At 40.1% G+C, this 25,542-nt stretch overlaps 1 protein-coding gene across 11 annotated transcripts in view; it reads right to left on the minus strand.

Moving 5' to 3' along the window:
• rnf6 (ring finger protein (C3H2C3 type) 6) overlaps nt 1–25,542 on the minus strand; it is an 86,919-nt gene that overhangs the window by 53,880 nt on the left and 7,497 nt on the right. The gene's annotated exons all lie outside the window — the stretch shown is intronic.

Genomic DNA, 25,542 nt, shown 5'->3' on the forward strand with positions numbered 1-25,542 from the left:
TTTGAGAAGGAGACCTTTTTCAGGACAGAATCCAAGACCTGTTCTGGTTCGCTGTTTAAATTACTGTAATAGAGAGACTATTTTACGTATGGCTATTAGAAATGCACAGCAAAACAAATCTCCTTTGATGGTTCAGAGTAATCGTGTTTTCTTCTATCCGGATTTGAGTCAGGAAATTATGTTTCAACGACGTGAATTTAATTCTGTGAAAGAATTATTGTGGAAAAAAGGATATAAGGCAACATTTAGATACCCTGCGGTACTGAAGATTTTTCAGGATGGATATCAACCAAAGTTCTTTGATAATCCTAAAGAAGCTATGGATTTTGCTCAGTCTTTACCAATTACGCAATTCCAGGAACGACGTAGTCCTCCACGGTCTCCAAAGAGGGCAGAGCTGCAAGAAGGGAATTTGATTTCTGGAAGAAACGGTGGTCGCAATGGCAAAGGAAACTCATTTAATAGATAAGGAACATTTGAAACTCAAACGTGAATGGGTTGGGCACGTTTTTTATTCTTCGTTTAATTCTAAGGCAAAAGGTGTGGCAATTTTGGTACATAAGAATCTACCATTTTAGTTAGAGTGAAGAGAAACATGGTGGAAGATTATTAAAATTAAATTGTACAATCTTTAATGAGGCATGGACTTTGCTTGATGTTTATGCTCCTAATGTTGAGGATACAGCTTTTGTTGTGGATATGTCTTTATTACTTGGACAATCGAACTCTAATGTGATGTTGGGGGAGATTTGAATGTGGTGTTGGAGCCTTTATTGGATAAGTACTCAAGAGTAATTAAGAAGTCTAAGATGGCAATCCAAGTGATTAATATGATGGCAGATTTGAATTTAATTGATATTTGGCGAAGAGTTAATCCTACAGAGAAAGATTTTTCTTTTTATTCCTCGCGACATAATTCTTTTTCTAGAATTGATTATTTTTTAATATCAGCACATTTGCAGGATAGGGTTACATCTGTGGAGTATAAGGCTAGATTGGTTTCGGATCATTCATTATTATTATTAGAATATTTGAGTTCACAAGATGTTCAGAAAGCTTCAAGATGGAGATTTAATACTATCCTATTACGATGCAAATTTAATTCTGTGAAAGAACGGTTGTGGAAAAAAGACATAGGGCAACATTCAAGTATTCTGTGGTACTGAAGATTTTTTAGGATGGAAATTAGCCAAAATTTTTTGACAGTCCTAAAGAGGTTACGGACTTTGCTCAGTCTCTACCAATCATGCAGTTTCAGGAACGATGTAGTCCTTCAAGGTCTCCAAAGAGAGTAGAGATGTAAGGTGGGATCCAGATTTTTAAAAGAAATGGAAGCAATGGTGATCGAAGTGGTAACGTTGATTTAAAAAAATAAATCTTTTATCTTTTTTTTGAAAAGAGTTTAAATAGTTTAAATAATGATGATAGTTTAATGAAATGGGAGTTGGGAGAGGGAACTGGGTGGGCACTAGTTTCCAGAAGTCATCAGCTGCCTGTGAGTTATCTCACACCCAATATTTTGGGGGAGTTACCGCTTTGGGCGGTTTAAACAGGAGGAGGTAGTTGTGACCTCCGACCTGTTTTTTTTCTTTTTAATTTTTGGGTTAAGAAGTGAAGGTTTTTTTTTATTATTTTTTTTTAAATAAATATTTTTTTTAAAACTCTTTTTGTTTTCTGATTGTAATTGAGAGGGAATTAGGAGGTTTTTTTTCTCTCCTTTTTTTTCTCTTTTTTTGGGGGGGGATTTTTTCTCTTTTTTCTTTCTTTTTTTAAGAGGATGATGTCACAGAAGATAATAAGTCAAAAATTGAGGATGTTGATTTAGATGAAGAGGAAGATGAGGGGAAAGGTGATAAGAAGAGAAAGAAGAAAATTAAGTACAAATACATTGAGGGAGAAGAGTTTAATAAAATTAAGTTAATTTCGATAGAGAATTTTGAAGATGTTATAAATGAAGAATAAGGAGAATTTTATAAGAGTTTGAACTTTTTTTTCTTTTTTTATATAAGGGAAGGGGAAGGGAATAAAAACTTTATCTGATTGTTTTTCTAAGGGATGTTTTTGTTCTCTCGATGAATTATAAAGGAAACTTGGTATTAATGGAAATTCTGTATTTATGTATTATTATGATTTTTTTGAATAACAGATATGTGGTTGATGTATGATTTTAATATTTGAACTTAGTTTTAAAGTGGATTTCATTTGTTAAATACATGTATTATGTTTGATTTAAATATATGTTTAAGTGTATTATTTTAGTATTGATATTTTTTGTTAGTAATTTTTTTGTTAAGTTTTATTTTTTTTGTAAGTGGGGTTTTTTATTTTATTTTCTTTGGCTTGGCTTCGCGGACGAAGATTTATGGAGGGGGTAAAAAGTCCACGTCAGCTGCAGGCTCGTTTGTGGCTGACCAGTCCGATGCGGGACAGGCAGACACGATTGCAGCGGTTGCAAGGGAAAATTGGTTGGTTGGGGTTGGGTGTTGGGTTTTTCCTCCTTTGCCTTTTGTCAGTGAGGTGGGCTCTGCGGTCTTCTTCAAAGGAGGCTGCTGCCCGCCAAACTGTGAGGCGCCAAGATGCACGGTTTGAGGCGTTATCAGCCCACTGGCGGTGGTCAATGTGGCAGGCACCAAGAGATTTCTTTACAACATTGTTAATTAATTCTTCACTCTTTATTTTGGGGGGAGGGTTGGACTAATTTTAAATTAGATGATTAATGTTGTGTTATAATTATTGGGGGGGTTAATTTGTGTAGTTTAATGATGTAGTATTCTAATTTTTATTATCTTATTTTTTATTATTTCTTTAAATGTAATTTTTATTTTATTCATGTCATAAAATTTAAAAAAAACAAAACACTTAACAGATATACAGACAGGTTCATGGATAGGAAAGGTACAGAGCAGTGGTTCTCAATCTTTTTCTTTCCACTCACATCCCACTTTAAGTAATCCCTTTGCTATCGATGCACTGTGATTAGTAAGGGATTGCTTAAGGTGGAATGTGAGTGGGAAGAGAAGGTTGAGTATCACTGCTCTAGCTAGACCCAATTGTTACTGAAATATTTTGCTTGAGAAAAATTGTCATTGGAAACCGTGCACATAACGAGTCAATTTCCACCCACATACCACCTTAAGCAAGAATATGGGCCAGACACAGCAAACGCGGCAAGCTCGGGTAAGCAATTTGGTTGACACGGGCAAGTTGATCAGGGCCTATTTCCACACCATGTAACTTCATAAACATGCTACTCATAAACCTGTTGTCCAAGTTTCAACTCGCATCTGTCATGGGGTAGATTCATTAAGAAGAGTCATCTCAAGTTCATCCTAGCTCTGTCAAAGTTACTCAGTTCTCTCAGCTTAGCCTTGCACACCTTTCTTCACTACATTAATCTATTCACTTTTGAAGTTACAATTAAACCTTCCACTGCATCTGTAGGCATTCCCCAGAATCTAACCACACAAAGGAAAGAAAAATCTTACTCCTGTTATTCAACTTAATTCTGTTTTATACTTGTAACCTGTATTCCTTGATCCTTCCATCAATGGGAACTCTCACTATCCACTCTGTACACACCCTCATCTGTTTTTTAATGCTCCCCTGAGCCTTTCCTTCTCAAAGCAGTCCCATCTTATCTAATCTATCCTTGTAATTGTACTCACTCATTCCAGAAACCAGTCTCATAAATCTTTTCTTGAACCTTGCAACAGCTTCACATTCTTTCTATAATGTGGTGATCAAATTGAACACCTTACTCCAGCTGAGGTTAGGCCATGGTTTTACAAAGGTTCCCTACAAATTCTGTTTTTATACCATTTATTTGCCAAAAGAACTCTTTTGGATTCTCATTGAGTCATTCCTTAATTTCAAAATTCTCAGCAATGAGTTCAAATTCTTCCAGGATTTTATTATTGCCTCCAATATGATCTTCTCCACCCAACAACCTTCCAAGATCTCAACTATTCTCCAATTATAGCCTCTTCTTAATTCTACCCCAAATTAATTGTCCTACAATTGGCAGCCCTATTTTCAATTGTCAAGGCCCTAAGCTCTAGAATTTTCCCCTCAAAACTCTGCCCCTATTAATTTCAATTTAACTCATTGACCAAGCTTATGGTCATTATCATCCTTAATTATTTCTTTGTATCTCACTATCAAACTAATTTACCATGCTAAATCTGCCATTACAACTTATTATTATCGGTTGTTTATATATAAAAGCAGAATCAGCTATAGCAGTTACTTGTTGGTTGATTGAGCTACATTTTTTTCTTATGAAAATTTGCAAAATTTTATAACTTAAAATAGGTTATGAATGATTTGGTGTAAACCAAGGGTGGCCAAATTTCGGGCCCTGGGTCAACTGTGACCCATTGCCCATTTTTAAGTGGCCCAGGGTGAATTTTCCAAATAAAATAGAATATGTCCCATTACAACATAGTCTCTAACAATAAATTGCACTTATTAGTTTCAACAATGGATGTCGCTGCCACTTTGAATTACAAGGCTACCACTGAACTTCTCAGTTTCAACACTAGATGTCATTGCTAGAATACCTGCTCGATCGACTATTGAACTATTACTTGTTGATGAAAACACTGAAAAAAAAGTTTACCTCAGTTGATTAAACATGGTAGAACTGAAAAGATGGAAAACAGCAAGGGAATGCCAAATATTTTAGACACTGGGAAAATAAATACTTTTTCCACAGAAGTCAAGGGGAAGTGAGTTTGATTTGCAATGTATCTGTTAACTTTAATAACCTATCTATAGATTTACACATTGCATCACAATCATTAAGGTGGACACTTGAGCCCTGAAATGTATGGACTGAGAGTTGTTGAGGAATGTTGGAGACTGCCTTGACCCTCTCTTGATCTTTTCTCTTATTTTTATTTTGCACTCAGCTTTTTATTTTGCATTGCTTTTTGGATGATTTTTTTATTACACAGCATTCATTTAAATTAAATTTATGAACAACAGATACAGAAATGCTTACTGTAATATGTGAGCACATCAATAAACAACGATACTGTCAACAGTTTAACTGTTCAGTAGTGTCGTATAGATATTTTGATAGAAAATGAATTTTAAATGGCACAGGGTTTTCAGGTACAAATTTTTATTTCTTGCAGTGTAAATGCTGAAAACTGCCGGGCTTAATATTGTTTGCCCTTGGCTCCTTATATTTTTCTGTATGTGGCCCACAACCAAAAAAAACTTTGGCCACTCCTAGTGTAAACAAATGTAGTTCACATCACAAATGATAATATGATGCTCTATTCCTCACTACATTTAGATCTTGGTCATATTTCTAATTGAATCAAAGGCAGTGACAATTCTAAACCCAATCATATGACTGAAAATCTTTACTAAGTGTACACATTTATAAAACATGCCCTCAGGAATATTTCAAGTGAGTTACTATCCAAAGAATAACTAAGTGCAAATATAATTCACACAAAAGTAAAAGGATCAGCCATTGAGAGTGACATACTTTAAATAGTAAATTGAATAATGACCACATTTCTGTACATTTGGTTTCAGGATAATAGGACTAATTTTTGCACTGAAGATGGCTGCATGCGCGACGGAAGGTTCGTTTCTTCTCTGGCCAGGATGGCTTTGCAAGGTGAGCCTGGTGGGCAGCTCGCTTCTTTGCCAGCAGCTCCTGGATTTCCTGGTTGTTTTCGTCGAACCAGTCCTTGTTTTTCCTGGAGGAGAAGCCCAGTACCTCTTCAGTGGATTGCAGTGTGGTAGTCTTCAGCTGATCCCAGACGGTTTCAGGGGACGAGTCCGTGAGGCGGATTGCATCCTCGAGCTTTGATTTCAGGTTTGCCTGGAAGTTTCCTCTCACTTCATCTGACTGCAAGTTTCCAACATTGAACCCCTTTCTGGGGACTTTACTGTTCCTGGACTTTGGCTTGAAGTGAAGGTTGAGCTTGCAGCGAACCAGCCGGTGGTCAGTGTGGCATTCTGTGCTGGGCATGACTCTGGTGTGGAGCACATCTCGTTTGACTCTTTCTCGCACCAGGTCGTAGTCCAGGAGGTGCCAGTGTTTGGATCGGGGATGCATCCAGGTAGTCTTCAGGCTGTCCCTCTGCTGAAAAAGGGTGTTTGTAATGACAAGCCGCTGTTCTGCGCAGAGCTCCAACAGGAGGCACCCGTTGTCGTTGCACTTTCCGACACCATGCTTGCCCAGGATTCCTGGCCAGGTTTCTGAGTCTTTGCCGACGCGAGCGTTGAAGTCGCCAAGGATGACAACCTTGTCAGCTGTAGGGGTGCGTTGAATGAGGTTGCGCAGATCAGTGTAGAACTTGTCCTTTTCTGCTGGTTCCGCATGGAGGGTTGGAGCATAGTCACTGATGAGGGTGATGTGACGCTTGTTTTGAAGGGGGAGTCGCATGGACATGATCCGGTCCGAGTGGCCTGTCGGGAGTTTTTCGAGTTTGGAGGCAATGGAGTTCTTGACCATGAAGCCTACACCAGATAGGCGTCATTCATCCATAGGCTTGCCAGACCAGTAGAGTGTGTAGCCCACGCCGCGTTCTTGGAGGCTGCCTACATCTGCAAGGCGGACTTCACTGAGAGCGGCTATGTCGACGTCAAGTCTGGGGAGTTCATGTGCGATGAGGGCAGACCAACGTTCAGGTCGGTGGCTGTCAGCCTTGTCTAGCATGGTTCTGATGTTCCAGCATGCTAGCTTGAGTTTGTGAGCATCTTTTGAGGGGGAGGACGTGGAGGGGGAGGACGTGGACATGTCCTCGGGCCTGCGCAAAGGAGCTTTTAGGTGGAGTGCAGTGTGCGCAGTACTGGCCCCACCCTTTACACCCATGGTTCATGTGCCGTGGCCAAGCAAGCTGGGACGTGGCAGCGAGGTCCTTGAGTCATATCGGAGTGGCCTTCTCCTATGCAAGTTTCTTTCCCGGGCTGGAGGGGCCTGCCTCCCCTCCTAGGTCGGACCATACCTGGGCGCAAATCACCTGTGGACATGGCCGAGGTAAGTTTAATTGGGTTCTCTAACTACCTCTGAGGAAGGTCAGGTAGGTCACCTCTGAGGTGTGGTTTTTGATCAGGCTATAGTATTGTCACTGTCCCTCTCCCCGGACCGGGTCAGGGTCGCCACTGCTTTCCCTATGCCCAGATCGGGGCCGCCGCCTCCTTCTTTCAGCCGGACCGGGGCCTCTGCCTGCCTCACTCGACCGAGGCCGGGGCCGCCACCTCCCCCTCGATTTGCCCGGATCGGGGCCGCTGCCGCCTACCCTCTGCCCGGACCTGGGCCGGGGCCGCTGCTGCTTTCCCTGTGCCTGGACCGGGGCCACCGCCTCCTTCTTTCTGCCTGGACCGGGGCCTCCGCCTGCTTTGCTCTGCCGAGGCCGGGGCCACTGCCTCCCTCTCGCTTTTGCCCGGATCGGGGCCGCCGCAGCCTACCTTCTGCTCGGACTGGGGCCAGGGCCGCCACTGCCTTCCAGTTACTTCAGCGCAAACTCCGGGAGATCCAAAATGAGTGGTGGAGTAGCCTCGCCAAACGAACCCAGCTCAGCGCAGACATTGGCGACTTCAGGGGTTTTTAACGAGGCTCTAAAGGCAGTGTACGGCCCCTCACCCCAAGTCCAAAGCCCGCTGCGCAGCTCAGACGGCAAAGTCCTCCTCAGCGACAAGATCTCCATCCTACACCGATGGTCAGAACACTTCCAATCTCTTTTCAGTGCCAACCGCTCAGTCCAAGAATCCGCCCTGCTCCAGCTCCCTCAACAGCCCTTAAGGGTAGAGCTGGATGAGGTCCTCACCCGGGAAGAGACAATATAAGGCAATTGAAAAACTGAAAAGTGACAAAGTAGCAGGTATGGATGGAATCCCCCTAGAGGTCTGGAAGGCTGGCGGCAAAACTCTGCACGCCAAACTGCATGAGTTTTTCAAGCTCTGCTGGGACCAAGGAAAGCTGCCTCAGGACCTTCGTGATGCCATCATCATCACCCTGTACAAAAACAAAGGCGAGAAATCAGACTGCTCAAACTACAGGGGAATCACGCTGCTCTCCATTGCTGGCAAAATCTTTGCTAGGATTCTCCTAAATAGAATAATACCTAGTGTCGCCAAAAATGTTCTCCCAGAATCACAGTGCGGCTTTCGCGCAAACATGGTCTTTGCCCTCAGACAGCTCCAAGAAAAGTGCAGAGAACAAAACAAAGGACTCTACATCACCTTTGTTGACCTCACCAAAGCCTTCGACACCGTGAGCAGGAAAGGGCTTTGGCAAATACTAGAGTGCCTCAGATGCCCCCCCAAAGTTCCTCAACATGGTTATCCAACTGCACGAAAACCAACAAGGTCGGGTCAGATACAGCAATGAGCTCTCTGAACCCTTCTCCATTAACAATGGTGTGAAGCAAGGCTGCGTTCTCGCACCAACCCTCTTTACAATCTTCTTCAGCATGATGCTGAAACAAGCCATGAAAGATCTCAACAATGAAGACGCTGTTTACATCCGGTACCGCACGGATGGCAGTCTCTTCAATCTGAGGCGCCTGCAAGCTCACACCAAGACACAAGAGCAACTTGTCCATGAGCTACTCTTTGCAGACGATGCCGCTTTAGTTGCCCATTCAGAGCCAGCTCTTCTGCGCTTGACGTCCTGTTTTGAGGAAACTGCCAAAATGTTTGGCCTGGAAGTCAGCCTGAAGAAAACTGAGGTCCTCCATCAGCCAGCTCCCCACCATGACTGGCAGCCCCCCCACATCTCCATCGGGCACACAAAACTCAAAACGGTCAACCAGTTTACCTATCTCGGCTGCACCATTTCATCGGATGCAAGGATCGACAACGAGATGGACAACACTCGCCAAGGCAAATAGCGCCTTTGGAAGACTACACAAAAGAGTCTTGAATGAAAAACCTCACAAAGATTAGCGTATACAGAGCCATTGTCATACCCACACTCCTGTTCGGCTCCAAATCATGGGTCCTCTACCGGCATCACCTATGGCTTCTAGAACGTTTCCACCAGCGTTGTCTCCGCTCCATCCTCAACATTCATTGGAGCGTCTTCATCCCTAACATCGAAGTACTCGAGATGGCAGAGGCCGACAGCATCGAATCCACACTGCTGAAGATCCAACTGCACTGGGTAAGTCACGTCTCCAGAATGGAGGACCATCGCCTTCCCAAGATCGTGTTATATGGCGAGCTCTCCACTGGCCACCGTGACAGAGGTGCACCAAAGAAGAGGTACAAGGACTGCCTAAAGAAATCTCTTGGTGCCTGCCACATTGACCACCGCCAGTGGGCTGATATCGCCTCAAACCGTGCATCTTGGCGCCTCACAGTTCGGCGGGCAGCAACCTCCTTTGAAGAAGACCACAGAGCCCACCTCATTGACAAAAGACAAAGGAGGAAAAACCCTACACCCAACCCCAACCAACCAATTTTCCCTTGCAACCGCTGCAACCGTGTCTGCCTGTCCCGCATCGGACTTGTCAGCCACAAACGAGCCTGCAGCTGACGTGGACATTTAACCCCTCCATATATCTTCCTCCACGAAGCCAAGCCAAAGAAAGAAAGAAGAATAGGACTAATTGTTCACTTCTTCAAATGCAACAGGAGATAATAGATGAGTTTTCTGATAAATACCTCAATTCAAAATACAATAAATCACTTTCAAAATTGCACCAAAAATTAATATAGATTTGAGACATCCACTCTAGATGCTGGGATATGGAGCAAAAACAAGTTGCTGGAGGCATTCAGCAGTTCAGGCAGCATCTGTAAAAGGAAATAGCCAGTCAACGTTTCATGTCAGAACCCTTCTTTGAGACTGAATGTAGAGAGGGAAGATAGCAAGCACAAAGAGGAGAAGGCTTTCTCTCCTTTTTATATTGCCTATCTTTCCTCTCCACATTGACATGATGAAGGGTCTCAACACAAAACTCAGTACTCAATTTTCCTTGACAAATCTTGCTTGATCTGATGAGTTTCTTCAACAACTCAATTTTTATTCCAGATTAATAGAAGTGCTTGAATGAGTAGAGAATCAAAGACCTCTCAAAAAAGCTCTTTATTTACCTTCTTCATCCACTGCCGCCAATTGTAAGCAGAAGAAATTACTGAGGGACAAACTTTCCTATGTGAGAGACATTTCATAATAGAATATACATTGTATTAAGATACAATGCAAGGCTACACAAACATTAAACAGCAGAGCTAAGATCCTATGCATAGTACTAAACAACTTCATAACTAATAAATCCAATCAAAATTGCAGTTCTCTCCTGTTTATGGATGGTGATGACAGTTGTATAGTTAAATGAAGAGAGCTCTGATATCCCCATCCTCAACAACAGCAGAAACCTGCTTGCGGGGTATTGCTTCCGAACACGAAAGACAAGGCTTAAGAATCTGCAGTTTTGCAGCCAGGGGTGCAAAGCAGATGATCTATTTTACTTTGCATCTGAAATCAATCCAACCATCAAAGAAACCAACCCGAGGAGTCACGTGATGGAGTAGTGGCCGGACGGTGAACTCCAGCCCTCTCCAGAAAAGTCGGGAAAAACAAGAGAAAACACAAAGGCACAGAAATAAAAGTTACAGAAAAGTGAGTATAAAGGTGGAAAGAAGATGGCGACAAAAAAAGAAAAATCGAAAGCAACGGTAAGAAGAGAGGAAGAGAAGACAAAGGAGGAAAAAGGTGAAGGCCTTACCTGTCCGAAGAGGCCCGCTGCGGAGAGAGAAACCCGCTCCCTCAGGTCGGTAAATAATGGACTACAAAAATGGCTCGCAGAGCCGAGTAAAAGTGCGCAACCGCGCATGAAAAAAAAACACACCGACGGGAGGGGGGACCAGCTGGGGAGTCGATCTCCACAGCCGGCAACGACAGCTGCAGAACACCTGCAGCAAGAAGAGACCACAGAAGACAATAGAAACAAGAAAGAAGAGGAGGAAAGGGCAACAAAGAAACAACAGATGGTCAACCCAGAGGAAGAAGAAGAGGAAGAGTATGGTGAAATAGAAGAAGAAAAGAAAGGCAAGGTAAAGGATATACTTGCTCTTATTAAAGGATACATGGAGTCATTTAAAGAATGGCAAGCACAGGAATTTAAGGATTTAAGAAAAAGAATAAACAACACAGAAGAGAAAATAAATAAAATGGAGATGATCTTAACAGAAATGGGAAAGAAAATGGACAAGATGGAAGAGCGGGCAGTAGCAGCAGAAATGGAGGTAGAAGACTTAAAAAAGAAATTGGAGAAATCTAATAAAAAAACTAAAGAGACACAAGAACTACTAGCTCAAAAAATAGATACAATGGAAAACCATAACAGAAGAAATAACATAAAGATAGTGGGCCTTAAGGAAGATAAAGAAGGCAAGAATATGAGGGAGTTTATAAAAGAGTGGATCCCTAAGACCCTAGGATGTCCAGAACTACAGCAAGAATTGGAAATAGAAAGGGCACATAGAGTATTGGCCTCTAAACCACAACCACAACAAAAACCAAGATCTATTGTAGTAAAATTCCTAAGATATACTACAAGAGAAAAGGTACTGGAGAAGACAATGGAAAAAGTAAGAGAGGGCAACAAACCACTGGAGTATAAAGGGCAAAAAATCTTCATTTATCCAGATATAAGTTTTGAACTCCTAAAGAAGAGAAAAGAGTTCAATACAGCAAAGGCGATTTTATGGAAGAAAGGGTATAAATTTATACTAAAGCATCCAGCGGTATTGAAAATATTTATTCCAGGACAACAAAACAGACTATTCTCGGATCCAGAAGAAGCACGAAAATTTGCAGAACAATTACAAAAATAGACTGAGGGAGGAAGACGGGTAATGAGAGTTAAAATGATCACGATTGATATGTATGTGGGTAAAGACAAAAATAGACTGAGGGATGAAGACGGGTAATGAGAGTAAAAATGATCACGATTGATATGTATGCGGGTAAAGAGGTATAAGAGTGAATAGAGACAATGAGCATACATGAATGTATCTGTACTTAGAGGAAAATATAGATAGTATAGACAAGAATTAATAAGGGAAGGTAATGGAATAGAGAGAATAAGGAGGGAATTAAAAGAGTGACCTTTGTGACATATAAAAAATGAAATCTTTTCTGGGGGAGGCGGGGTGGGGGGAAATAGCGGTCACTGCAAAATCAGTTGACGCTTGCGAGTGGATTCGCAAATCCAAATGGAGAGGGGAGATGTGGTTGTCCGACAAGGGATAAAGGACAACTCAGGAGGTGAAGGGGAGATTGGGGATAAATAAGATAGAAATAGGAGAATAAGGAAAATGTTGGATGTTGTAGGAATGTTGTCTTATAAAGAGTTGAAAAATAAGAAAACAGAAATGGAAAAGGAGGAAAGGTAATGATGGAAAAACGGAAAGAGAAGATAAACAAAATATAAAAGGGCTACGCTGAACTATATGTCTTTAAATATTAATGGAATACATAACCAAATTAAAAGGAAGAAACTACCAAATTTAAATGAATAAATGTATTCCATTAGAAAAAATAACATATTGGTTAAGAAATAATATTGAAATATTCGAACAAGTATAGGAGCCTTACATTAAATCTTCTTTGGCTTGGCTTCGCGGACGAAGATTTATGGAGGGGGTAAAAAGTCCACGTCAGCTGCAGGCTCGTTTGTGGCTGACCAGTCCGATGCGGGACAGGCAGACACGATTGCAGCGGTTGCAAGGGAAAATTGGTTGGTTGGGGTTGGGTGTTGGGTTTTTCCTCCTTTGCCTTTTGTCAGTGAGGTGGGCTCTGCGGTCTTCTTCAAAGGAGGCTGCTGCCCGCCAAACTGTGAGGCGCCAAGATGCACGGTTTGAGGCGTTATCAGCCCACTGGCGGTGGTCAATGTGGCAGGCACCAAGAGATTTCTTTAGGCAGTCCTTGTACCTTTTCTTTGGTGCACCTCTGTCACGGTGGCCAGTGGAGAGCTCGCCATATAATACGATCTTGGGAAGGCGATGGTCCTCCATTCTGGAGACATTAAATACAATAGCGAAAACCTACCGGGGACAAACATTACCCAAGTTGATGGAAGGAGAAGGAAAGAAAAGAATGGACTCAGTAGAATTTCTGGTGTAATTTTGTTGAATGACAACATTGTCTGACTGGCTTAATGCAACCTAGATTGTATACCTAAAATGGATGAGAGGGGGGGTGGGGGGGTGGTTTGGGAGGAAAGGGGGGGGGAGAAAAAGTCACTGTATATGTGTGAAAAAGAAATAGTGTATATCATGGCTAATGTGATTTATGGTGTGAAAAATAAAAAAATTTAAAAAAAAGAAACCAACCCCATATGATTGAAGTAATTTATCAAAAAAATTACTGAGCGATCCAGGTGCTGTTAATTTTTATTTCAACTTCCAGGAATCATTGAGTAATACAGCATAAAAGCAGACCCATTTGGTCCATCTGATCTGACTATGATACCTATCTCTACTAATCCCATTTCTTGACAATAGACCTGGATTCCTCCACATCTTCCTTGAGTAAATTTCTGACCAAATGCCTTTTAAACTGTTATTATATCTGCCTCTACCATCTTCTCTGGCAGTTCTTTCCATGCAATCACCACCCTCAATATAAAAAAAAGTATCTCTTAGATCTCCTTTAAATTTCTCTCCTTTTGTCTTAAACCTGTGCCCTCCTGTTTTTGACTCATTTGTTCTGCAAAAAGACTTTGAATATCTACGCTCTCCATACTCCTCATAATTTTATAACCCTCTATAACGTCACTCCCTCAGCCTCCAGTCAGTGGTGAATTAACCATTAGGCTGAAACCTTGGGGCCCAGAAGATAAGGGTACCCATCAAACAACAATAGAAATGTCAAAGGGAACTATGCCATGATATTAAAAGGCTCAATTTAAAGACCAGAATTTACCATCAAGCCCAGCACCTCATGGTGACTTGTGGCCAAAAATGTTATGCCTTGGCATGTTCTGCCATGCCCCACCTGGGATGTAATCTTGCAAGAAGAGACCTGCTGATAGGCCGCAAGCTGAATATCACTTGCTCCGAAAATGGTATCTACCTACAGACCTACTGGGTAATGTACTCCAACTTCCCCACTCCACAATGGTGGGCAATTGAACTTTTGTCCTCCTGTTTTTAGTGACATGCTAAACCCTCACATGACTCTCTTTTTTGATGCCTCCAGCTGCAATATGAAATGAGTGATTTCTTTGAGCAACCTTTGGGTAAGTCCACCCAGGTGGACATGATGGGCTGGGTTACCAGATTCCAGAATGGCAGTAATAGCAAGGGTTCCGAAGGGGTTATGGCAACAGGGAGCTTCATTAACGGCTCCACATGTTATGATATGTAGGGTTTACCACAAAGGAATTAGGCCATTTGACATTCATTTTACAGAATGAAGCAAAAATGGATGTGTTTATTACCCAACACCTGTCCCAAGGATTGTTAACATATTGGAAAGACTGTTTAACCGTACAGGGAACTATTCGACACCTCAAACCACAATCTTGGAAGTCAAAGGAGGGAGATTGAATCTGGTCGGCATTACCATACGACGTAGAACTTACTACCTGTTACCTATTATGACCATACTGCAATCTGATGTTCATTTGCCACCAATACCCTAGTATCCATTAAAGTGAGAAGCTGAACAAGAAGTCCAGGTCCTTTTTACATCTTTACTTCATCAAAGAATATTAGTGCCCTGTCACTCATCTTGCAATATACCTATATTTCTGGTTCCCAAACCTGGACGATCTGAATGGTGATTGGTGAAAGACCTGCGGGAAATTAACAAAATAATGACACCTGTGCCTGCACTTGTGCTAAATCCAGTCACTATTTTAAATCAAATCCCAGCAACAGCCCCTACTTTACAGTGGTGGACTTACAGCATACATTTTTTGCAGTCTTGCTCGATCCTGATTATCAGTACTTATTTGCCTTCACTTGGACATTTCTACCCCAGGGTTTTGTCCACTCGCCCACCATCTTCTCCCAGGTATTGGCTAAACAGTTGAAGACTTTACAGCTGCCAAAAGGCTCCACAGTAATTCAGTTTGTGGACCTGCTTTTGGCCAGTACCACCATCAATGAAAATGCTGAAGATTCTAAGGCTTTATTGGAGGCCTTGTACTCTTGAGGATATGCTCTACCCAGACAAAAGGTGGTACAAGGTCAGAAGACTGCAAAGTTCTTGGGCTTAATGCTCAGTGCCAAGGAAAGACGACTGACTTCTGGAAGACTTGACCCCATTGTTAATCACCAGAAGCCTCAAACTCTGAAACAAATCCACACCTTTCTGGGACTGGTTAACTTTTGCCAACAATGGGTTCCAAATGTTGCCCTGCATTCCAAGCACTTTAATCCCCTAGACTTGGCAAAGTCTTCTCGACACTTTGTACTTAAGAAACAGCCTTTCAGGAATTAAAACAGGTTATTTCTTCGGCACCTGCTACAAGACGATCGCTGTAATGATTGACCATTTCAACTATTCGTGACTATTTTGCAAGAGTGCATCCGACATACTGATGCAGCACTACGGAGATGTTCGAAGACTGGTGACATACTTTTCTGTATGCCTTGATGCAGTGGCCAGAGGGTATGCAAATCTTACCTGGTATCCATGATGCTGTCTGTGCAGATGCCAACATCATGCATCAACCTGCTATAATTTTTACAACACATTGCACTGCAGCACTAATGAACACAGGACAAACAAAATGTCTTATTCCTGCCAGGTTGGGATGCTATGAATTGGCCCTTTTAAGTAATCCCAATGTATCCTTCCAGCATTGCTCCACCATTAACCAAGCAGATTTTCTCACCCAATCGCCAAAGGAATGCAGAATGCCTCCACATGACTGTGAGGTAGCCACTGCCAAGGAGGGACTTTCAGATATATTGCTACAAACCACTCAAGCTACTTGTTTTGTGGATGGTTCACCCATGGTTCTGTCCAATACAGGACAATGAGCATCTGGTTACTCTGTCATCAATGATTCCAATGTCATATTGTAAGAGGGACATTTCCAACACCCCCTATCTGCACAACAGGTGGTGCTGTTTGCACTTACCCATGCCTAAATATTCATTGTGGATTCCCACTATGCATTCGGAGTTGCCCACTACTTTGGGGCGCTATAGCAGCACCGTTGTTTTCTGACTTCTGCTGGCACACCTATCAAAAATACCCCATGTGTAAGGAACCTCTTAAAAGCCCTCCAATTACCTAATAATTTGGTTGTAATTAAATAGTAAATCTCACAACATGGGAGATGATCCTGTCTCCAGGGAAAATGCATTTTCTGATTAAACAGCTAAAGAACTTGCTCGCTACTCTATAAACATGATACCCCCAGGAGAAAGGGTCCTAACAGGTACAATGATAATGCCAGACATGGAGGAAATTCAACAATTACAGAGGGACACCTCTGCAACTGAACAACAATTATGGAAACGAGAGGGCTGTGCCCTGGACCACACCAGTGGCCTTTGGCTCACCCCTCTTGGTCAAATTTGTGCACCTGACACATTCTTACTGATGTTTTTGACGTTCTTACACTCCCTTACCCATGCAGAAAAGGAGGGAATGACAAAAATAACAAAAGAAACATGGTGGCATCCTAAAATCCTTCAAGAGGCATTATGACAAACTTCAGAGTGTAAAATTTGTCAAAAGACCATTCCGGGCAAGTCCATTCAAATACATACTGGGACTACGCCTATGCCATCATGAATGTTTGAATTTTTTTGAAATGCTGTGGGCCCATTGCTATAAATATTGCTTAGTGGTATTAGACTTGTTTAGCAGATGGATCGAGGCTTTACCTACTACTAATAATACAGCTGAAACTATGGTAACATTTCATGGCTACAATAAACAAGGAACTTTGTCAGTATTTTAAAATTAAGCAGCAGTTTCATTGTATACATCATCCACAAGCCTCTAGTATAATAGAGAGCAAATGGTAGCCTTAAAAATAAACTGACCAAGTTGATGGGAGAAATGGCCGAGTCTTGGATTAAGGTTTTACCACTTCCCTTGTTTGAAATGAGTTACGTCACCTAGCATGACTATGCTGCCCCTGACTGAAATTATTTACGGAAAACCATTGTGTAAGGGGGCTAGCAAATTGTGCAAGGGAACTCTAGACTTACATGCCCTCAATCGTGAAATTTAATTTTTTTTAAATTCCAGCAACTAACCAACATACTGTCAGCATTACATTCACAGGTGAAGGAAACACAGAAACTGCTGTCTGAAGGAATAGAGGAACATCTGATACAAGTCGGGGATTATGCATTGATACGAAATTGGGATCATAAAAAGCTGGAGGGGGGGGGGGAAGGAAAAAAAAATATCAAAAAAATAAAATTAAATTAAAAATTTAAAAAAAAAATAAAAAAAATTTAAAAATCGCTGCAACGGTCCTTTCCAGGTCCTGCTCTCCACACCAACGGTGGTGAAGGAGGAAGGAACTCCAAAATGCATCCACTATTCAGACTGTAAAAGGAATGGTGAAAAAAAACCACATCAACCTATGTGATAAAAGAAACATTTATCCTCTATGGACTAGCATATTTAATGCCATCGTGGACATGCTCTACACAACTTATTTTTCCAGATGCATAATCTTTTGTATGGTAATCGTATTGTATGCTACCCACCAGCTGGGTCAGTAGGGTCATTATATGCAGTAACCCCTACAGATAAACATTTCCTAGAAGTTGTTAAGGAGAGTTCGGGTAGAACCTGCTGAGGGAGTAGAGGAACCTTCTCGGTGGGAGGAAGGGGACATTGCTGGTCCCTAAAACCTTGGGGAGATTAATCTTTTAATAATTCTTGCCAACTATTTAGGAATTGGGCATTCATTAAAGAAGGATCCCAAGTGTCAGTTTCGATATGATAAGGGCACTAGCTACTCCTCTTGCCACTGTAGCATCAGGTGGGCCTGTGTGACCACTGATGTCACGCAGAACTATTCTTGTGTCACGCGTTATTGCCAACAACATCAGTGCAGCATTTACAAAGATTTGTTCGGCTATTGCTGTATGAACTGGACCTGTTTGTCTCTTTTCATGGGACTTCAGATTGTTTGCTGCCTCAGTAATGGCACCCATTTATTCAGGGGGAATTTAATCTTCACCTCACCTTGGCGGACTTCCTTCTGTTTCCACTATAATCAACCATACCCCGCTCCCAAGAATGCCACCTGTTACTGTGCTAAGAAAGGTGATGTTTTTCTCATTTTTGAAATTTTATTTATTAATCATGATAAATCATACAATAAAAATACAAACAAATAAAACATAATGCACACATGATATTTTTACTCCTTACAACCCCCCACTGCCTACCCTAACCCACCCACCCCTCCCACACCCCAAAACTACACTAAAAGAAAAAAGAAAAATAGGAAAGAAAGGAGATCAATTAACACTCTTCAATTATTTGCTATGGTTTGGAGCAACACCATCAATGTGTGGGAAAAAATTAAAGAAATCAACTTTACAATATTATCTGCTGAGTTTAGATTTTTAATAAAACCTGCCCGATCTACATGAATTATATCTGGTAAATATTTAGCTAATCTATTAGCCAGAACCTTGGCAACAATTTTATAATCTACATTCAATAAAGAAATAGGTCTATAAGATCCTGCTTTTAATGGATCCCTATCATTCTTAAGAATGACTGTAATAATTGCTTTAGACAAAGAATCTGTTGCCTGTTTCAATACATCCATCAATAAAGGGATTAATAAATCCTGAAATTCTTTATAAAATTCAATTTTAGCTTCATCTTCCAATACTTCAGAAGTATACAATTTCTCATAAAATTTACAAAACTCGTCATTAATTTCTTGAGGTTTATTGTTCTAGAAGCTTGCTCCGTCTTTAACTGCCAAGCTAAAACTTTATGAGTTCTCTCATCCAACTGATAATATTGCTGTTTAGTTCTCTGTAATAATTTTTCAAAATAAGTTTGTAGCAAATTATTTCGTAATTTCATATTAACTAAGCATGCTTTCTTAACTTCCGCAATTAATAACAAAGAATAATCAGACAAAATCTTACTCTTATATTTAGCCTTCAAAACTCAACTTTGTAAATTGTGCTGATACTAAAAATAAATCTATTCTAGAATAAGAATCATGATGGAATAAATAAAATGAGAAATCTTTCTCCTTAGGATTTAGCTTTCTCCATATATCTACCAAATTCATATCTTTAACACCATTAACTGTTTAGCCATTTTAGTTCTAATTATCGATTTTGTAGATTTATCTAATAATGGATCTAAGCAACAATTAAAATCACCCCCACCATAATTTTAATCATATGCCTTACTTAAATTAAAAAAGGAATCCACCATAAACTGCTCATCATCTATATTAGGAGAGTAAACATTCATTAAAGTCCAAGATCAGAAAATATTTTACAATTAGCAATCAAAAGCTTATCAGCTGATTCAAAAACTGAATCCAATTTAAAAGATAACTTTTTATTAATCAAAATAGTGACTCTATTTGCTTTAGAAGTAAAAGACGCTATAACTTGTCCAACCCAATCTCTTTTCAACTTCTGATGTTCCTTTTCAGTCAAATGTGTCTCTTGCAAAAAAGCCACATCAACCTTCAGATTTTTAAATATATGCCAATATCCTTTTTCTCTTAATCTGATTATTAAGTCCGTTAACATTAAAAGTAGCAAAATTTAAATTAGCCATTAAGTCATATCTATAAACACCCCACCATAAATGGCAAAGCACATCCCCAGGGCTTCATCACAAACTAAACCAAAGATCTCCTCAATTAAAGGAAGAAATAAAAAACCCATTACAAAAACCCTAAAAAAAAAACTGTAATAGTATTACCCCCCCCCCCCCCCCAATTATACAGGAGTGACAAATACCACAAAGTGGCTGAAGACTTCAGAAGGATCGGTAGTCGAACCACCTCTCCCAAACAGAACAACAAAAAAAAAGACATAAAAATCATTTCAATTATGAAATGCTTCTTCCGGATCTCGATTAACCTGCTTATCATCAATTCTAATATCAATCAACTGTTGAGATTCCATCTCTTGCTTCCCATTCTTCCCTTTCGGAACCAAAACAAGCTGTTGAGGGAACTTTTCTTGAACTTGCACCTGCTTATTATCAGGTAAAGAATTCGCAAATGTAAGAGCTTCAGCATCATCAGTAAAAAATTGAGATTGATAATCTCCATAAAAGATTTTAAGCACAGCAGGATAACGAAAGGCAAATTTTTATCCTTTCTTCTACAAAACAACTTTAGCTGAATTAAATTCTTTATGACGTTTAATTACAGCTTGACTCAAATCAGCATAGAAAAATACTTATTATTTTTAACAAGGACCCTGATTACTTCTTGTATTCTGTACAGCAAGTCTTAAAATCAATTCTCTGTCCTGATAGCACAAACATCTGATCAAAATAGAATGTGGAGCTTGACCAGGAAGAGGTTTCCTTCTTATTGCTTGTTGAGCTCTAATTCCAGACCATTCGGAAGACTTCAAAATCTTCCAGAAGACCAACAATTTTAACATTATTTCTGCAACTCTGATTTTCCAATATATCAATCTTCTTCAATAAGACACTTTTCTGAATTTCCCAACCAGTAAACGAATTCTCCACCTGTCCCATCCTTTGGTCCACATTATCTTTACAATCAATACATTTTTCTTTAATCTTCTTAAATTTACCCTGAACCTTATCCACTGCTTTAAACATTTTGCCACATCCATTTTGATAGAAGATATTTCCCCCTTCATTTCAGCAAACTGTTCCTTCATAAATGAAAATCCTTAACTCATTTGAACAGCCAAGTTCTCCACTTGTTTAGACAGATCAATAGATAAAGTTGGTTCTGAATGGGGAGGATCAGATCTAAACTTTAAAGTCTGCCTCACCATGGACCTACCCTTATAGATAACTGTATTTTCCTCCTCCATAAATTGTTCCTCCTCTTCTTCCAATCCAGAGATATCCACCTCTTCCTCCTCCTTCAACATGGAGGTCACCGCAACCTGACTACAAGTACAAACTCCACCACCACCTCCCCCACCGGGTCAGTCTAGGATCATTGGACCGAGAGAGGTCGGGTTCCCCCATAGCCTGGGCGATATCGGGTGTAACGCGCATGCGCAAAGTTTCGCACATGCACAGTTGTTCGCCTTGATCGGGAAGAGGTCAACATCAGGCACCGCCGCCATCTTCCCCAGAAATGCATGAACTCAGCACCAGTGTCGTTATGAACCTTACCAAAGGACTAGCGATGTGGTCTTGGATGAGAAGAAATGGAGTCCAGAGGCTCCACTTGCAAGGTAGGCTGAGATTCTTCAGTAATTGTTAACTGTTTAATAGCCATTTTCTTTGCTGGTTGCGCTTTAGTTTTCCTCATTATACTTCAACAGTATAATCAACAGGTTCTAAAAATATTTTTAAAACTTTGAAATGGGGTTTGAATAGTTCTGCCTCGGGGAGCTGTCTTCCCACATCTTCTCCCTACGCCATTACGCCAAGCCCCCGCCCCATGTTTTTCTCTTTAATGGTACTTTTACCACGGCTACAAAATTATTGCCTACTTATTTTGCCATCAGGATAATTGGTCCCCTCACGGTACCATGCCTCACTAACGCTTTAGTCCAGCAACGTATAATCGCAATATCTGTGAGCATGGAGTTTTGTGAAGACTGGAAAAATCCCAACACCTTGGGGTAGCCAGTTGGTTACAGAATTCTGAGTACATTAACCCACGGTGAATCTGCCGGTGCCATCGCTGCCACAAATCATAATGACCTTATATGCAGTTTAGCTCCCCACGGCAATGAAACATCTAGCACACTAGAGGACATTTTGAGCTTTTTGAGCTCTGCTTGTATGCCCAGCAGAATCGCTATGCCCTTGATTACCTACTTGCCCAACAAGGAGAAGATGGCATTTGTATCATAGTAGGAAACAAATGTGTTACTAATGTAAAGAACCACTTCCATAACATTATTGAGCACAAAAAAAAATCATCCAATATGCTGATTGTCTTAATGAAGGTCATACAGGATGGTGGCCCTTTGGACGGCTAGGAAATGTATGGGATACATTGTTTACTATGGAACTATTTCTTTTGTTCATCAGTGTAGTCCTGTTTTTGCTGCGCTGCATGTTGTCCCTTTGTAAACATTTCTCTGATACAAGGGGTTTATAGTTATCATCAAATCATAAAAGGGGGAATGATAAAGTTGATTGATACTTTATGAAGAATAATATGAACTGAACTGTTAACTGTGAACGATCATATCAAACTGCAGGATGTCCTAACGTGGCAAGAACTGATTAGGATGTGAATGATTATTTCAACTACAGAAGGTCTTTAAACAAATTGAAAAACAACTCTTTATAGGTTGAAACTGCTAGAATACAAAAATTATGTAATCACAAGTTAGAATGAATGAAATCGAAACTGCTTATCAGATGGAGATAAACTGCTTAAGGACAATTAGCCTATGTGCTACAGCTGGATTTTGGGTTAACTGACTAATGTGTTTAAGTGCTAAGAATGTTACAAGACCAAATAAAAATGCAGCATGCTCTAAATGTAGCTTGGGCCATTGCACAAACCGGCCTCCCCTCATTTGACTCGATCAATACTGTTCCCCTTCCTTGATAAGGCAGCCAACATGATAAAGGGCCATGATAAAGGGCTGTCATACTCTTTCTTCTTTCTTCAAGATAACTGAATTTGAAAACATGTACCATAGATTCTAGAACTGCTTCTTTTCTGCTGTTAGACTTTTGAATGACCTCTCGTACAAAATTATCTCAGTCTCATCAACCCACTTCCTTATGATCCTTGCACTGTTTTAACAACTTTTGTTTTTCATAACACTGTTCTGCACTTTTAGTTTGCATCACCTGTTGTGCTAATTTGTTTGAATGGCAACCAAAAGATTTTCATTGTATCTCAGAACACATGATAAAAATAAACAATTCAATTCAACCTTATTGTTTTGACACCATTTTGTGATATGCCTACAAATTTGTTTTTCTAATTCCTGCTGACTTTTTGGACACTTATCATACAATCCAAAGTAAATATAGAACAGTTCCAGCTGCATGAGGGATTATGGTTAACAAGGATGGCCATTCATCCAGCATTGTGCTGCCGTCGCGATGTACCAAAGCGGCCTGCTGTCGTCAGGAAGTATGAATCTTTTAATTTTAGATCGCCAACGTGATGCATCACACAAACGCTGACATCATGAAGCTTCCCCTGCTTGGTGATTTGCCTTTTCACATTGCAGGAAGAGGGTGGTCCGGGAAAAGTACACAGGTCCATGGCCCTATCTCATAGGTAGGACCACAGACCCATTTAAAATACCCAGGCCGATCTTTTCACACAACAGGTTCACAAGAGGGTTCCCGGTAAATTTCCTCACTCTCTCCATCTCTGATTACTCCCCAGTGATCTGGATTATATACCTCTGGCTTTCCCTTTCTGAAGTCATCAATCAACTCCTTAGTTCTGGTGACACTGAACACAAGGCTGTTGGTGCAGCATTCAACCAAGTTTTCAAACTCCCTCCTGTATGCTGACTCACCAACCTTCTTTATACAACGCACCTCCAGTTTGAGAACGGAACCTCCACATTCAAGAACGCCTTTTATGCAACAATTATCAGGCTCTCAAATCTTCCCAAATTACCCTAACCATAAATTACTCCAGGACCCACAAAAGATCTGTTTGCACCAATGAAATGCCATTTTTCTTGCATTAATTGGGACAGTAAATATTTATTCATCATCCTTTTATATTTATTGCTTTTTCTGTCTTGGCATATTGTTGTTATTTAATATATATTATTGTAGTTGGTGCATCTTATCTATGCATGGCTACAGAAAGCAAAGATTTTAGTTCATCTGTCCATTGTACAACAAACTCTCATTGCTATGGTTCTCATTTTAAAGCTGGGTCTTTTTTATTTAAATTCAGCACAAGATTGCCAATTATGTGAAACCTGTTCCTTCTTGCACACTAATGTACTGAACTTTTCTAAATGCACTGTTCAGTTTTACAATCTGCTTGCAAAGGAGTTCCCATTGCAGATGGTTGCACTGAAATGGCAGGCAGCACAATACTCTCAAGTTCCCAAGGATCATACATTAGGAGTTTTGAACCTCTTAATGATCTTGATAGACAGTAGGATTGAACTATCTTATCTGTGTGACTGCCAAAAAGGTGGACTATTTTGGTAACTTCACAAGGAATGCTGAAAACTGACATGCATTAATCTGCAATCATACACAATCAAGCAAAAGTGATTGTAATTCATTGCTTTCAAATGCTTGGTTAAATGATACTTCTGGACTAATGCAGATCATTAATTCATAAATCCTTATTTGCTATAATATTGCCCATCTGCCATTTCAACTTGTAAATTATTTTTTTGATATTGGACCAAGGCTCATCTCAACAATAAAGATATGCAATTCTGGCCATGCAAATATTTAGCCAGCATCTTTGGTAAATTTAAGACATACAACTGACAATTTCATTGACAACAGTAAATATTAATTAATCATCTATCTTTTGTGTTTATTATCTTTTTTTTAATTTAAAGTTTACTACTGTAGTTTTTTTTTTGCTTGATGAAATTGCTGTTTAGCTGTAGCAAGAAAGAATTTCAGTGTACATGTACATTGTACAATTTATCCTTCCAAGATCAATGCCCCAAACTGTTCTAAAGTCTTAAGTAGCTGATACTCACCTACCAAAACAAGTTCACAGAAATTTCTTGGACTTTATGATAAAATTACATTTGAGGCAACTCATTAAAAACATCAACCGAATAAATATTTGCGATCATGATCAGCTGATCAGGAAAGATATTCACTTGACATATTACACACAAATACAATATTATCTATAATTTTCAATAACAACAGTTGGGCATTGAAAGACAACATCTGGACAAATGATCATAGTTACTAACTGCATTAAAATTCTTGTAACTTTCCACACTTTGTTAAATTTCTGTGAGTGTTAATGTCTGCATTAAAATGAAATCTAATCATATAAATTTATCATACCTCGATTACTACTATAAATTCACTGCCAAAAGAGGAACAAGCAGGTTTGCTTCAATTACAGCATAACCATGAAACACAAGTATTTCCATTATTGAACATTCATATAGGAATTTATTATGGAAATATAAAAAATGAGGACAGAAAATATGGCTTTAAAACATAGATTCTCAAGTTGGGGCAGGGGAATATTTTGGTGGGACGTGGGTCTTAAGAATATTTTAGTGGGGCATACAAATATTTTGGGAAATAAGTTGGGGTTTGAAAAAACAAAGTGGCAACTTCCAAGTAAAATCACTTTGTTCTTTTATTTTTATAACATGTTTTTGCACATCCCGTGTTTCTCTTAACTGTTGTTATCCTTGGTTAATATTATAATTATACTTTTTCTGACCAGTCTTATTAACATCCATTCCAAATTATCTCATTGGCGACAA

The sequence above is a fragment of the Narcine bancroftii genome, chromosome 7, assembly GCF_036971445.1.
Source record: "Narcine bancroftii isolate sNarBan1 chromosome 7, sNarBan1.hap1, whole genome shotgun sequence".
In the NCBI taxonomy this organism is placed as follows: Eukaryota; Metazoa; Chordata; class Chondrichthyes; order Torpediniformes; family Narcinidae; genus Narcine; species Narcine bancroftii.